Below are 15,048 nucleotides of genomic sequence, written 5' to 3'. Positions count from 1 at the left end.
GAGACAGTTAATGGTAGCTCCAAGTTTTTGGACTGAGAAATGTGAAGGATGGTATTGAGATCGGAAAAACTGTGTGAGAAACAGACCTGGGAGGAAGATCAGGAGTATAGTTTGGTACAGGTTATATATATATTTTTTTTGGGGGGGGGCAGAATTTTATGGTTTTATCAAAACACAATTTGAACCCAAGCTGTCTATTCATTTTCTTGGCTGCCCAGCCTGGCGTTGGGATTGGGGACTGATGGCCACCTGGGCTGCTCTTTCCACCATGGCTTTGCGGTTCCCTGGGGAGACGTTGTGAGCAATCTCGGCACAGTCAGATTCGTTCCTTGCCCATCGGTCGCACTTCAAACTCCTTGACGTGGCGGACCAGGACCTTCCGAAAGCCACTGACTGGGCAGCATGTGCTCTGTTTTCTTGTTACTCCCATCACCAATGTGGGGCATCACGACCTGGCGCTTGAATCTTCTGCTCACCCCACTGTCAGTGCTTCTGGGTTTCTGCCAGTTACGCTTAGTTTGGACATACTGGTCTGACTGGTGTCGGATGAACTTCTTGGTCCTCTTTGTGACAATCTTGAGCCATGATACTGAGTAGGAGATGACTGCCACCTTCGTAGGCAGCACAGAGGAAGAGCGGTACAGGTTATATTTGAGAGGCCATTACTTATCCAAGAGTATATACGAGTTTTGACTTCAGAGGAGAGGTCCAGGATGGAGATATGTATTTCAGAGTCTTCAGTGTATATCCACATTTAAAGCTGCAAGACTAGACAGGATCACTAAATAAGTGACGGAACCTTCAAGGGATGCACCCTGGAGTACTTCCACCCTTGGAAGTTTAGTGAGTTGAAGAAAAATTGGCTAATGAGACTGAGGAGAAATGACCGTAGGAAGAACATTAGGATAGCATGGTGTCATGGAAGGAAAGTGAAGAGACTATGCAAAGATAGATGATCAACTGTGTCAAATGCTTATTTATAACGTTGATTAGTGCAGTTTTGGTGTAATGGTGGGTTGAAGGTCTGATTGAAATGGGCCCAAGAAAGTATAGGAGGACGGGACTTGGAGACCTTAAGTACAGGCAAGTCACTTGAGGAACTTTGGGGTTAAGGGGAATGGAGAAGAAGGGCTGTAGCTACAAGTAAATGTAGGGTCAGAAGTGTATTAAGACAATAGAAGAAATTAAAGCATGTCTGTATGCTGATGGGAAAAATCCAACAAAGAAGTAAATTATAATGATTCTGGAAAGGGGAGAATTGAAAGAGTGATATTCTTTTCTAACTTACGGTCTTGGGTAAAAGTGGAGGAGATGGCTTTAGAGCAGAGCACAGACAATGTGCCAATATTAACAGGAAGAAAGATAGAGCATATGTGCACAGTTATGAGAAGGTGTATATGCTATAACTTGTGAAGATCTCTCTCTCTCTCTCTCTCTCTCTCTCTCTCTCTCTCTCTCTCTTTTTCTCTCCCTCTCTCCCTCTCCCTCCTTCTCCCCTCCCTCTCTTCCTCCCCCACTTTTTTTTATTTTCAAGCAATGCCATCAGCTGAAAGTAAAGGTTAAGAGGGAAGTGTTGGATGTTTGAAGTCTTGAAGTGGAAGGATAATGTGCAAAATCTGTTTCTATGACAGTTGGGGGAAGGAGTAAATTACAGAAATATAATTGTCTAGCAGCATTAAGGACCCTGCGTAACTTCAAGAGGTGTAGATTAATAATCTTTCTAGGTTTCCAGAAGTGGAGGAGAACCCGATATTAGCAGTTGTAATGTCTGCCATACTGAGCTGTGGAATTTAAGCTAGGGAGAGATGAGGACATAAGAGGGCAAGGTATAGTGGAAATTTACTAAGGGTGATGGGCCGTGGTGGGGAGTGGATACTTGCAGCTGAGGTACTGGAAGAAGTGAACTGCAAATATTGGATATGGTACACAGAATGGGACACTTGACGTTGGAATTATGGAGTAGTCACATCTTTGGTTATGACAGGGTCTAGGGTATACCCATGGGAGTAGAGGGTTGAGAGAAAATGGAAGACAAGAACATTTGGGAAGAGGAAGTCAAAGAAATGAAATTTCATGTGGATAATGAAATTACCAAGAATATGGCTGGAGTAGTACTAGATAGAGTGACTGTGAGCCAACAGATAAATCTCCAGAAAATGATGAAGAGTGACACTGAGGTCTTAAATGGCTGAAACAAAGAGGGCTTTAGTGTGATAATATGATATTCAAAGCAAGGAGATTGGGAAGAAAGGAAGGAGGATATAATTAAAATATTTTATAGGTAGTTTGGGAGGGGCTTGGCCATTTTCAAGGTGATTACAAAGACGGAATGTTGACTGTTAATCTGATATCATCATCTTTCTTTTAAATAACTGAAGCCACTATGATTAATTTTAATCGCAGTTACCAAATTGTAGCATTTGTTCAAAGCATCAATTTTGTTTAGTGGTCATCTGTGACTGACCTGAAAGTGGATCATTAAGTGTGGAGATTTTCCTCAGAGTAGAAATATAAAAATGGAAACCGAGAGTCATTATTTTAGCTGAAGAATTTGAAAGGGAGAGTGATTCAACCAAGATCACAGTGTTAATAAGTGACTGCACCCACAAATAGAACTGAAGTTCCCAAGTTAAGGTGGCAGATTTAGCCAAAATACAAAATAAAACAAAAGACAAGCAAAAACAGCAGCCACAACAACAACCAGAAAAGAAAACAGATGGCCTGTTAAATTTGGATTTCAGATGAACAACAATTTTATTTTAGTATTAGTATGTCTCAAATATTGCCAGGGAATATTTTTATTTTATTATATTGGGGAACAGTGTGTTTCTCCAGAGCCCATCAGCTCCAAGTCGTTGTCCTTCAATCTAGTTGTGGAGGGTGCAGCTCAGCTTCCAAGCCCAGCTGCCGTTGTCAATCTTTAGTTGCAGGGGGCACAGCCCACCATCCCATGTGGGAATTGAACCGGCAACGTTGTTGTTGAGAACTGGCGCTGTAACCAACTGAGCCATCCGGCTGCCCCGCCAGTGAACATTCTTTTACTTAGGTGTTGGCAACCCTGTCCTAAGTAAGTCAGTTCACTTGCTGTCTGTTGCTGTTCCTGGTGCTAGAAAGCCTAGGGTATAAGGTGTGTGTGTGTGTGTGTGTGTGTGTGTGTGTGTGTGTGTGTGTGTGTGTGTGTTAGGGGACAGTTATAAGAAACAATGGTTTGTGTTTCCTTTGTTCTTATGCATGATTCCTTTATGGTATTTTATAAGAGTTGGAGGCAGTTACAACAGCAAATCAGACAAGTCAAATAGATGTTGTGGCAGGTAAGATATTTCTTTAAAGGCTACATCATCAGACTAAGTATGCATCTTTTTGAAATGAGGTAACATTAGTTTATAACATTATATAAATTTCAGGTGTATAACATTATAATTCGACATCTGTATACACTACAGCATTCTCACCACCAAAGGTCTAAACAGTTTCCATCCATCACCACACAATTGACCCCCTTTACTCATTTTGTCCTCCCGGTTTCCCTCCTGTCTAGTGACTGCCAATCTGTTGTCTGAATCTATGAGTTTGTTTTTGTTTTGTTTCTTACAAGAACTGCTTGCTTCTTGTTTCTCCTGGTATTCTAACAATTTAGGAGCTTCTTGTCAAAAATAGTTGCAATTTCTGGGGGAAGGAGAAATTTTGTTGGAAGGTCAGTCAAGTATACTGATGTTTACCATTTTCCTTTCCATGGTTGTTTGTATTTATTTAAAATCATATTATTCGCATAAATAGATGTTATTTATAACCAAGGACAATAAATGTTCACCAACCAACATGCATTTTCTATTGAATCTTTTCCTGAAACTATTGCCTGATTTCTTTCAGTGACAGACCCTTTGGTCTGTCAGCTATTCAAATTATTTCTAAAGGACTTACCACATCATTAGAGATTACAACTCTCTCCTGAACAAAATCAATCCTTTTAAATAGAAAATGATTTGCCCCCAGATTAACACAACATTAACATTTCAAACTATTGACTAAAACTGTCAGCCTTTCACATTTTAAATGAATAGATTTACAGTTACCAAAATGATGTGATGGTCAAACAAACTTGCAGGTCTCTTGTTAGTTTCCACGAATAGCATTTAAAAATAGATATGAAAAACATTATTTCCTAGCTATTAATTTGGCTTTGCTCATACGCTCTACTTAATTAGAATTGGGATTCATCAGTTATAAGGCATCCTTTTTCTAATGTTCTCCTACAAATTCTCAATCTCTAAAGACCGAAGCTCATGTTTTAGTTTCTTAGGATGCTTCTAAAATGTTACCATTAACATATATAAGAAAATAAGTCAGATAAGGCAATATTCAAATATTAATTAGCAAGCTAAACCTCCATAAAAATGAATTAGTACCTTAATTGCCCAGAGGTACTAAGTTGGGTTTAGAAATTGACACTAGCTTTCTTAAGTTGATGATAGTTTTCCCTTTGCTCCTGAGTACATACGAGGTTGGACAATTAAGTTTGCAAACTCATCCTAGAAAAAGTGCTGCCTACCTCATTGCTGAATATCACTATGGTCACCTTCGAAGTACTCCCCTTGGGAAGCTATGCACTGACGCCAGCGCCTAGTCCACCCTTTAAAGCAATTTTGGAACTCTTTTTCTGGAATGGCCATCAGAGCTGTCGTCGTATTACCCTGGATGTCCTGAGTGTCATCCAAATGTCTTCCTTTGAATATTTCCTTTATCTTTGGATAAAGAAAGAAGTCGCTGGGGGCCAGATCAGGTGAGTAGGGAGGGAGTTCCAATATAGTTATTTGCTTCCTGGCTAAACACTCCCTCACAGACAGTGTCATGTGAGCTGGTGCATTGTTGTGATGCAAGAGCCGTGAATTATTGGCGAAAAGTTCAGGTCATCTAACTTTTTCATGCAGCCTTTTCCACACTTCTAAATAGTAAACTTGGTGAACTGTTTGTCCAGTTGGTACAAATTCATAATGAATAATCCCTCTGATATGGAAAAAGGTTAGCAACATCGTTGCAACAAGCTCTCAAACCGAACTTAATTGTCAGACCTCCTATATGGTACCATTTATTTCTCGTAATGAGGCCATGTAGTTTTTTTTGGATGTCAAAACTGAAGCTCAAAAAGTTAAGTAACTTGTCCAATATCATGCAGCTGGCAGAGCTGGAATACAAGTGCCAAAGACCGTGATCTGTGGTGTTATACAAAGTCTTTTGAAAAGAAATCAATACTGATTGGTAATGTGTTTTACAAGATGTTTTCTGATTATTCTGAAAAAAAAAATCAGTATTACCAATAGACAGTAACTTATTTGTAGGAGTGCTTTACCATTCTCAAAGTATAATCCTTTTATTTATACCACCTCCATTTCATTTTAAGCTCATACCAACCATCAGGGATAGATAAGGTCAGTATCTTTAGCTCAGTGTTACCAATAAAATAGCCAAAAGATTAAATGATGTTGCCAAGGTCATGGATGAAGCAACAGAGCCAGGAATTAGGTCCAGATCTCTTGTCTCTAAGATCTTCTACTATGCCTTGTTGATAATCCATGTTAGATGCCATCCTCACTCAGTGTGGGCTCTGACAGACTGCATTAGGCATCCTGCTTTTGCAGACACCCTCATTCCTCACTTGGTTTCTGATCCCCCATGACGGGCCTCCGTTCCATGGTGACGCCCACCTCATATTACTTGGATTCTGACACCCAGACTCCAGGCCTGGGAAATTGCTTTGCTGAAAACACTTCCCAGTTTGTTGAAAAACAAAGTGGCAGTCTTAATGGACTGAGGACATTGAAGTCCAAGTTTGGGCTGGCAGAGTGAATGGACACTGCGGGGGGAAATCGCAGGGAGGAGGGAACCACAGAATGGAGAATCCCCCAGTCAGTGTTTGTCATGAAAGATATAGTTAGCTCACTCCAGAACTGCACAAAAGGAGGGGGCGAATCCAAAGAACCCAGCAGACATTCGCAACTGAGTGGGACAGAGATTCCAGCTGCTGTGTTTTCAAGGCATTCTATTTTTATAATTATTTGTTCAACTTTTCTGCTCACATGGAAGAACAAGTGTATAGCATGTTTTTTCCCTCCCATCTACCTCTGGATTTCTTAGATCATATTAATATAATATAAATGTCAGGTTCTTTATTATTGTCAAATAATTATATTTTCCACCATATGTCTCTTCATTAATAATTATTTTACATTGACGTAGAGTTTTAGAACCAATTTAAAGTTGCTTTAATTTGAAGACTATAACTTCATATAACATATAACAGTTATAACTGTGAACTCTCTGTGCAGTTCTCTGTGTGTGGTAGGTTAAATGTGTGGTAGGTTCTTTGAGGTTCATCTTAAAATCATAATTTTGCATTGATGGGTTGCTTGTTTTAAATATTCTCTTAAAGAGGATCTCACATCATACCCTGATTGGTATAATGGCAAATGACATCACCAAGCAATTCAGAAAGGGAAAAATACAACCAGGAAGAATATGCAAAATGTTCAACCTCATTAGTTATCACTGAAAGGAAAATGAAAGCAACAGTTACCACATTTGAAACACAGAACATCTAAAGAAGAATGATAATACCCAGCATTGGCATGGATATGAGAAAATGGGTACTTTTAATACATTGCTGGGGAAAATGTAAATTGTACAAGGTTTCTAGAGAACAATGTAGCAAAATGTATCAAAGATTTTAATATGTTAATATCCATTTTTCTGACGAGGATATTGTAAATACTGTTGCTATAGACATAGTTTAACAGGTACCCTTTATTCAAGAGTCTCTTCTAGGGTGGCAGTTCTCAAACATTGGTCTTAGGACCTCTTTAAAATCTTAAAAATAACTGAGTATCCCAAAGTGAGATCTCTCTCCCTCACTCTCATATATATATTCTTTCATTTATTTAAATATAAATACACTAAATTGTATTTGTGTTAGGTAATTCCATTAGGTATAGATTCTGGGCTATCTAATTGTACAGTTTATTTTTTCTGCTGCTTCCGGTTGGAGGTGGATTATTTTCTGGTCTATTATGTATTTGAAGACTGAAAACTCATATAGAACTCAGCTCTTTTTGTGGAGATCCTAGAAAGCCTGAGTTGAAGACCCATCTCTCCACGGAACGTTAGCATTTATTTTTCCCAAGACCCCCAGGTTGCTACTCAACTGAGACTGCTTGATGTTAATTTCTTGCCTTTCCCTCCGTACCACAGAAAGGATGTAAATTTAAGCCTCTTCCCCCGTATAAGGATTTTGCTGATGTTATGACTTTTCAGAGACTTTTTCACCCAGACTCCAATATGAGACACAAATTTCTTTATCTTCCTTTACCATCTTATGGATTTTCCCCTTTCCATCTTTTCACTGAGGGTGTAGCTTTTGAGAATCCCGAATTCATGCAGAAGATTTTCACTTGAATTCCTTACTTATGGAGGTCACCCAAGGCTTGACAACTTTCCCTGACTTTTCTGGGGAATAAAAAGCCTCTTGGTTATCCAGATAGATAAACACCTGCAGAGAACAACAGATGCAGTTTTGGCATAAGTTTAACACGCTGGTTCTCAGCTTCTTTAATTTGATTCTTCATTACTATCTTGTGAGCTCAGATATGCATTAAAAAGTTGTGTTTGGTATTTTACCTGGCCTATTTATCCATTTTATACTGGAGTGATTTTTAAGTTACTTAATACATTGCCAGGTCGAGCAGTCGCATAAAGATCTTTTAAAAAACAGTATTATGAATATATTTTTCAATGTTGTGGTGAAGGGACTACCTTCTGAACTCCCTCTGGGGTTATAGAGTAGGTGCACATAGGAAGAGCACACAAAAAAAATCTTTTTCATTTTTCATTGGGTTTTTTTCCTATGTTATACGCAGGAATTTCTAGCATTTCAATTATATTTAGTATAACTCCTGTTACTAAGAAGTTTTAGTCAACTGATTGGGCAAACAGAAACAATCTTAACTTCCTGCTAGCTCATCTGCAAAGGATACCTGTACTGATCATTTTAACTCAATATGAAAACGCCTTTCTTGGTTGATCATATTCAGAAACCATCCCCATATTTAATCTTTAGATTTATATGGATAAAAATCAGAACAGTCCTGTAATCTATATTGTATGTGACTTCTGCTGTAGTGTTAGCATTTTAATTAATTTCCCCAGAGAATATTAGGGTCTGGCTCTATTTTTAGACCTGAAGACCATGATGAATAGGGTTAGAGAGCTAAGGGGAGTATTGACTAGTTCTCAGGAGGTAACTCCCCAATGATAGTATCTACAAGCAAGAGGACAGAGAGAACACTTATATTCATTAATAATAAAATTTAATAAAAATGAAAAAGCATGATTTTTAAATAGTATAAAATTGGAAGATAATAATGATTGTTTTCTCAACAGCCATGAACTTAAGCTTCTAAAAGGCAAATATAAAACTGTCATGCAAGGTCTCTGGTCCCGCTCCCCACGCAAGAACGCAGGATATGGTGAGGCCAAAAAGGAACACCCACGGAGCCATAGGTAGGGGAGTCATACCACTATAGTCTCGCTGGTGGCTGGGTTGGAGACACAGGAAGCAGGAGCCACACGATCTGCAATCTGCCGTCTGCTTTTCTGCCAACAAACCAACCAACCAACCAACCAACCAACCAACCAACCAACCAACCAACCAACCAATGTAGCCATGGCAGTTATATCAGTGGCTAATAGCTAACTGGTTACAGCTGATGGCCATTTACTGCCCGAACCAGCATCTTTCCACGTGAGGTCGAGAGCCTGGAAACTGCTCTCTGGGACTCTGTCCCCACAAAAATCTATTTTAAATTGGAATGTTATTTTCAGTAAGCAAAACTGAAAACCAAGTTAAGTTTAAAAAGCTATTTTGAAGAGCATGATTCCTGTTTCAAGCTTCTAGTTTTGATATATAGGCTTGCCTCAAGCATTCTGTTTGACTTTTTCAGTGCCAACCTAAAATGTCATCTTTTCTAAGATTGATATTAAAAATTGTAAGTTATTTCTTGCCAAAAATGATAAAAAAACATTTGTAAACAACAACTCTTTAAGATGTCAGCTTTATCCAAAAACAAAATTGGAATAAGGTCAGTGATTTTAGATTTTATCTCTTCGTCGTATCTTCAGTGTTGGGAGAAGGATAATTGAAAAAGTTTAGTTTTGTCTAGGGATAATCAAATATAAAAACTAAAAATTATATGCTATACCACTTATCTGTATTGGAATTGCATAATATGAGCTGTTTAGAAAGAAGGTATAGAAACTAACCTTCAATGTTGCTCCTAAAATCCTTGCCTCGTGTTTATGTCCCTGTGTTGTCCTCTCCCATAGTGAATCAGGGCTGATTCTCTGTAACCAATAAATTATGGCAGAAGTGGCAGCGTATGACTTCCAAATCTGTCATAAAAAGCAATGTGGCATCCATGTTGGTCTCTTATCACTCAGTGTGGGGAAAGCCAGCTGCCATGTTAGAAGAACACTCAAGTAGCACTGTGGAAGGCTATGTAGAGAAGAACACTCTTTTGTTCTCAGCCAACAGCAACTTGACAGCCATGTTAAGTAAATGACGTTGAAAGCTTATGTCCCAGCCACAGTCAAGCCTTCAGATGAATGCAGCTCTGACTGACATCTGACTAAGAAACAGGGAACCACAACTGCCTGGCAAAGTACTACTAGAAGTTCTGACCCAGGGAAACAATCTGAGATAATAAAAATTTATTGTCATTTTAAGCCAAAAGGTTTTCTGTTGTTGTGCAGCAATAGATAACTAAATCCTTAAGAGAATATGTCTGACTTATTTGCAGGAGTTGGCAACCAATACATGTTTGTTTGTTTTTTTCAGTGAATGAATGAATGTCCATAGATGTAAAGAATCTCCAAAAAGCAATGACGATTTATAAGTATAATATCAACTCCCCTGTCAGAGGCACCTTTTGTTGGCCTCTGAAAATAGGACTCATTGGAAAGAAAGGTCCCTGCTGAAACTTTCCCAGTCTGTCATACACAGTTAATATTATTAATACTAATAGAAACAATAGTGTTAGTGTTCTCTGCCTGATCATTCCTGTGTTAACGGAATGTTTCATTGGCTGAAGCTTATGAAGATGACCCAATTTTTAGGGTCCTGAATTCCTTTGTAGTTGAAAAGATACTGCAAATTTTATGCAATCAGTCTGCATTTGCTTGCATTTGTCTTCTTTTCCAGTAAGACTCCTTTGTTATGCTAAAAGTTAAATAATGTCATAAAGCAGTACTTTAGGTGAGAGCAAAATCTATCCATTTCTTTGTGCCTTTTGACCTTATGAAAGATGATCATTGATAAACTCTTTACTTTAATGGAAAATTCTCCCAAAGCTATTCTAATGAGGCTGCTTATGAAATGTTACTTGTAGCTTATTAAAATCTGAAAAACCCTGCCCCACAACAGCCATTTACTAATTTTGACTGCATAAACTATTTAACAAGCAATCAGTTCTCCAACTGATGCTTTGTTTTGTGTTTATTTTTCTTACTGTATTGAGTAATCTTGGACTAAGTCAACTGAATTGACTGGATGTTTTAGTGATATATATACAGAGTATTAATGTCCAGTAGCAATAGTAATCTAAATTGGACTCTGGTGACATGAAAGTATTTATATACTGGTAGATCCACATCTAGACATTATACGAGGTCTGACAGTTAAGTTCACAAACTCATCCTAGAGAAAGTACTGCATACCTCATTGCTGAATATCACTAGGGTCACCTTCGAAGTACTCCCCTTGGGAAGCTATGCACCGATGCCAGCGCCTAGTCCTCCCTTCAAAGCAATTTTGGAACTCTTTCTCTGGAATGGCCCTCAGAGCTGTCGCCGTATTCCCCTTGATGTCCTGAATGCCATCCAAATGTCTCTTCACTATTTCCTTTATCTTTGGTTAAAGAAAGAAGTCATTGGGGGCCAGATCAGGTGAGTAGGGAGGGTGTTCCAATACAGTTATTTGTTTACTGGCTAAAAACTCCCTCACAGACAGTGCCGTGTGAGCTGGTGCATTGTCGTGATGCAAGAGCCATGAATTATTGGCGAAAAGCTCAGGTCATCTAACTTTTTCACGCAGCCTTTTCAGCACTTCCAAATAGTAAACTTGGTGAACTGTTTGTCCAGTTGGTACAAATTCATAATGAATAATCCCTCTGATACCAAAAAAGGTTAAAATCATTGCAACAAGTTCACGAACTTCATTGTCAGCGCTTGTATATATACCCACTATTAATGTCCAGGAGCAATAATAATCTAAATTGGACTCTGGTGACATGAAAGTACTTATACACTCATAGATCCACATCTAGACATTAAAAATTGTACAAATGGTTCCCATTTTAATTGTCTTTATTTCATTTTCATTCTAATTTATCAAATATTTCAGATGCACAACAAAAGTAAAAAACAGATATGACCCCCATTCCGATTTAACAGATAGTAATTTTTGCCTATTTGTATTAGATTTTTAAAAGAAATGAAAGCACTAACCCAAATAAGTTTTGCTCTTCTCCACATGGAGAAGTTGTATATCATCCCCATGCCAAATTTTAATATTTTACTGTATGCTTATGTGTGTTTGTAAACAATATGGGGTATTATTTTGTGTTATTTAAAAACTTACTTAAGCTTGAGACAAGCTAATAAGCCTGATAAAAACCTATGGCTAAAACGCAGACACACACGCAAAAAAAAAAAAAAAAAAAAACACAACTACATTAGCCTTTATAGATCATTTTGTAACGTCCTCTTTACTCAACATTATGATTTTAAAAGTTATTCATGTTGATTGAAGTAAATCCAGTTCATTCATTTTCAGTGCCATGTATTATATTCAATATAGACCAATGTCACAGTTAATTTACCCATTCCTCTATCGATTGACCTTTTAGATTGTTCTTCTTTTTGGATAATCAGACACATGTGGAATGAAAATACTTGGAAATGTCTTATATGTATGTGCAAGAGTTTCTGTGTGCTGTATATCCTGGAACGTAATTGCCAGAAATATGATGCTTTTTTGCTATAACTAGATATCAGCAAACTGTTCTCTAGAGTTGTACCAATTCACAGCCTCATTAAAACGTGAATTCCCATTTCCTCACGTTTGAACCTGAAATTGTTGTTGTGAGACTCTTTAATCTTCGCCAATCTGGTGGGTGTAAAATTGTATCTAAGTATCATTTCAATTTGTATGTTTTTGAATAAAACTTTGAACAGAGTTTTATTTTTCATGGCTATTCAGGATTTTTCTGTGACTTTCTTAGTCATATACTTTGACTTGATTTTAATGGGATGTTTCTTCATTTCCTATTTAGTTTTGGAGCCCTTTGTATATTTTGAATAGCCTTTTTTGTTGTTCTTATCATCTATAAATATAATCTCCTGATTTGTGATTTGTCACTTTTTAATGGCATCTACTGATAAAAAGAAGTCTCATGTTTTACCGTAGCATAATGTATCAATATTTCCTTTTATGATTCGTTTTTAGTATCTTAAATTCTTCTCTACTGTGAAGCAATAAATGTCAAGATATTCTCCTATATTTTCTTCTAAGAGTCTTATAGTTTAATTTTCACATTTGTCTTTAATTATTTAGAATTTATCTTCCTGTGTGATGTGAAGTAGTGATTTATTGTTAGATAACAGTATAGATAACCAATTATCCAAAACTCATTATTGAATCGTCCTTGCTTTTACTATTGATTTGAAGGGTACAATAATAAACAAATATTCAAGAGTATGTGTAGATCTATTTCTACCTTCACTATTTCATTCCATTTGCCCTGTTTCCCTATTTTTGAATAACTGTCCCACTGTTTAAATTACTATGGCTTTATAAGTCTTGAATTTTACTTGGGTAGGTCCTCCTTTTTCTTTTTTTTTGAAATAATTTAGGCTATTTTTGGCTCTTTACTGTTTGAATAGATTAGAAAAGACTTCAATTGCAAGCATTGGAGGAGACAGATATGCATGATATAACTATATTTTTCATATGTAACAAGAATTCTGGGTGTAGCTAGCTTCTGGCATTGTCTTAGTAGCTCAGTAATGTCAGGGTTTGTGCCTCTATGATTCACTTGGTCTTCTTCTCAGAGGTGAGTGATGTCTGCCTGCAGGTCTCAATACCACTTTCACAGCAGGTAGAAGTGGGGAGGGGTGGCCCCTGCCATGTGTCTCATTAGGAAATCAAAAGCCTTACCAGAAGCCCCTGTCAGATTTCTCTTTATACTGTATCATTGGCTAAAACAGAATCTCATGTTCAACCTGTGCTGTAAGAGAGTCTGGGAAAGGGAGTATTTGGATTTTCTAATCTCTACTGAGGATGCAGGTAAAATAAAACATGACTGAGCATACATGTGAGTAATCCTGTGAATATTCTGTCCCTCTTCCAGAGAAATGATTGGATCAGCTTTTCAGTCTGTGAGAAGGCCTGTTCGGTTTTTTGATTGGGATTTAGAGATTGAATTTCTGGTTTAATTTGAGGAGAATTGACACATATTTATTCCCATCTTAGAACATAGATATTTATGTCGAAACGTGTCTTGCAGTAAACTTTGATTTTCTTCATGAGGGACTTGAACTTTTATTTGTTTATTTTTTAAATTTTGTGAGCAGTCGTCTGGTTTATAAAAAGATGCCACATATTTTTAAATGATACAAAAATATCATTTTCAAGACAATATCAAAAAGTGTTTTTAACCACACTCAGCTTGTAACAGAGCAAATGGGTGAGTGGAGTAATATGATAATTCATGCTGTCACATGTTTCATAAACTGGCAACAGAGAAAATTGGTTGAAGGAAAGCAGAGGAACTTTGTTTTTTAAGAATTAGAACCGTGGGGCTCCATAATCATCTGGTATCTTCTCCATGTAGCTGTGGTTAGAAACGTCCGTGATGGGAGCTGCTGGGATCTTCCTGATTGTTAGTTCAAGGTCCCTCCTGGTCAACTGTTGCCACAGTGTAACACTTGTGCTAAGTTACTGTCCGGACTAAGCAGTCATCTACAGCTATTCCTGTGTGTGTGCATGATAATCGTTCAAATCTCGGATCTTTGGCAATCCTTAGAGCCACGTGATACTTTTGCCCCAATTTCTCAGTTTCAGCCATCACCCAGTCTGTTGTCCAAGGGATACACGTGCCATACAGACAGCCCATCATTGACTGCACTAAGTCGGGTTTGGCTTTCATGGAAAAGTTGATAAAGTTGGTATCAACCAGGCTGTGGTAAGGTGGGCCCAGCTGTGTGTTATCCCGGAAGAATAAGCAGGAAGGGTGTTGGAGGACTTCTCTTTTCTTGAGTGCACTGGGACCTGTTTTTTCTTTCTTCTTAGGTTTTACTCTATCCTTTAAGCCTCTGGTCTCTGAGACTAAGCATTTGCCTATATACCCTTGTTTCTTTTGCTTCCCCATGTTCACGCTGCATTCTTGTTTCTTCCTGCACTTTTACTTTTTAATATTCATTCCTCGGTGTCTTATTGTCTTGCTAATGTAGTGGCAAATTTGAAAATACAGATTTTTTTTACCTTTACTGATGTACAGGAGTACTCTTGGTTCCTGTCTCTTTACTGGAACGTTAAGTTTCATCAGGGAAGGAATTGTTGTCTATTTTGTTCATTACTGGGTCCTCAATGTCTAGAATTATGCCTGGCACATATTTTGTATTCAATAAATATTTGTTGACTGAATGAGAGCAGTGATTGATCTAGTATCTGGGAAATTCATGGAGCTCTCTTTATCTTATTAGTACAAAATTCTTTTTTGTAGATTCTCTTGGAGAAACTTATCTGTGAATGACGATAGCTTTGCCTCTTCCTTTCTAATTCTAATATATTTTTTTCTTGTCTTACGTTATCTAGGATCTCCAGTATTAGATGGATAACGATAATATTGCACCTACTTCTCCTATTCCTGGTTCAGAAGGGAATTTTCCTACAGTTTCACCATTAAGTATGATGTTTACTATAAATTTTGGTAGATATCCTTT

General features: G+C 37.7%; 1 pseudogene; it reads right to left on the bottom strand.

Annotated features, from left to right (window-relative positions):
• Window positions 1-13,891: 13,891 nt before the first annotated feature.
• On the bottom strand, window positions 13,892-14,487 carry LOC117025718 (rRNA-processing protein FCF1 homolog; annotated as a pseudogene).
• Window positions 14,488-15,048: the final 561 nt, after the last annotated feature.

Source organism: Rhinolophus ferrumequinum, chromosome X (assembly GCF_004115265.2).
Source record: "Rhinolophus ferrumequinum isolate MPI-CBG mRhiFer1 chromosome X, mRhiFer1_v1.p, whole genome shotgun sequence".
NCBI classification, from domain to species: domain Eukaryota; kingdom Metazoa; phylum Chordata; class Mammalia; order Chiroptera; family Rhinolophidae; genus Rhinolophus; species Rhinolophus ferrumequinum.
This window is presented reverse-complemented; position numbering and strand designations above follow the sequence as displayed.